Source organism: Corapipo altera, unplaced genomic scaffold (assembly GCF_003945725.1).
Source record: "Corapipo altera isolate COAL_440 unplaced genomic scaffold, ASM394572v1 61315, whole genome shotgun sequence".
NCBI classification, from domain to species: domain Eukaryota; kingdom Metazoa; phylum Chordata; class Aves; order Passeriformes; family Pipridae; genus Corapipo; species Corapipo altera.
In genome coordinates this window covers 8,786-10,033 of record NW_020885734.1, presented here as the reverse complement: position 1 = coordinate 10,033, position 1,248 = coordinate 8,786, and the positions used below count along the sequence as shown (strand labels likewise).

At 63.1% G+C, this 1,248-nt stretch overlaps 1 long non-coding RNA gene across 1 annotated transcript; it reads left to right on the top strand.

Moving 5' to 3' along the window:
- Nucleotides 1–127: 127 nt before the first annotated feature.
- Nucleotides 128–743, top strand: LOC113940763. Its single transcript, XR_003525536.1, has 2 exons — nucleotides 128–211; nucleotides 603–743. It is a non-coding gene; the product is annotated as an uncharacterized LOC113940763 (long non-coding RNA).
- The last annotated feature ends 505 nt before the right edge of the window (nucleotides 744–1,248 follow it).

Below are 1,248 nucleotides of genomic sequence, written 5' to 3'. Positions count from 1 at the left end.
CCCCTCTCATGGCCACGACCCTCCCCAACATCCCAGTGTGTCCCAGTACATCCCAGTGTGTCCCAGTCCAGCCCAGTGTGCCCCAGTCCAGCCCAGTTTGCCCCAGTACATCCCAGTGTGTCTCCAACTTTTCCTTTGTCCCCAGCCCCCCGTGGCTGACCAGGTGGAGCTGATGCGCCAGTGACGCTCGGCTGCCTCTCTGCATGTCCAGGTGAGAAATATCAGAGGGTCCTCAGCCCCCCAAAAGAACCTGGCAGGGCCCTGGGGGGTCCCTGAGCCCTCTGCAGTGGGCAGAGCTTGGGGACAGCAGAGGGACACGCAGGGGGCTGTCCCTGCTCCGTGTCCCGGGGCAGCTGGACAGAGCTGCCCCCAAGCCTTGCCTTGCACTGGGGGCTCTGCAGACCCCCAGGGTCACCGGGAGGGCAGGGAGGGGCTCGGGGAGGTGTCAGAGCATCCCGGGCTCAGGGGCTCTGGGGCCACATGGATCTCAGCATCCAATTCCCTTCTCCTGCCCCAGCTCCCTGCAGACAGACGGGTGGGGACAAGGCCCCTCCCATGTCCATGTGGACACCGGGGGTGACCTTTGGGGCTCTGTCTTTCAGGACTGGAAGTGGTGGTGACACCCGTGTCCTGTCCCCCTCCAGCGGCATGAGGAGATGATCATCCCTGGAGGACCCCCCTGATCCCCTGGGTGCCCTGGCAATTTCCCTGCAAGAATCAATAAACCCCTGCAGCAAAACAAATGCTCTGTGACTGTCTGTGTGGGTGTGTTCCCACATCCACGGGTGCCTTCCCGTGTCCATGTGTGTTCCCACGTCCCCTGGGGAACTCAGTGGTTTGGGGGCACAGCAGGAAACAGGGTCTGACTCGGGCTGTCCAAGCACCGTCTCCAAGGAGCACAGCTTGGTGTCGGGGCAGGGGAGGGTCAGGGACAATCAGCCAAGGCCCCTCAGTCCTTCCCTGGGCTCTGGGAGGAATGGGAAAGGGGATCAAAGGAGCCAGGGGGTGTCAAATGCCCCCAGATCTCAAGGGACAGGCTCGGGGCTGAAGGGATGGAGAGCAGCCCTGCATCCAAGGCCATGGGGATAGTGGGGGATGAAAAGCAGGATGGGAGTCAGCAATGGGAGCTCACAGCCCACAACCCCCCGTGTCCTGGGCTCATCCCAGAGCGTGGGCAGCAGGGGAGGGGGTTTCTGCCCCTCTGCTCCACTCAGCTGAGACCCCTCCTGCAGTGCTGCCTCCAGCTCT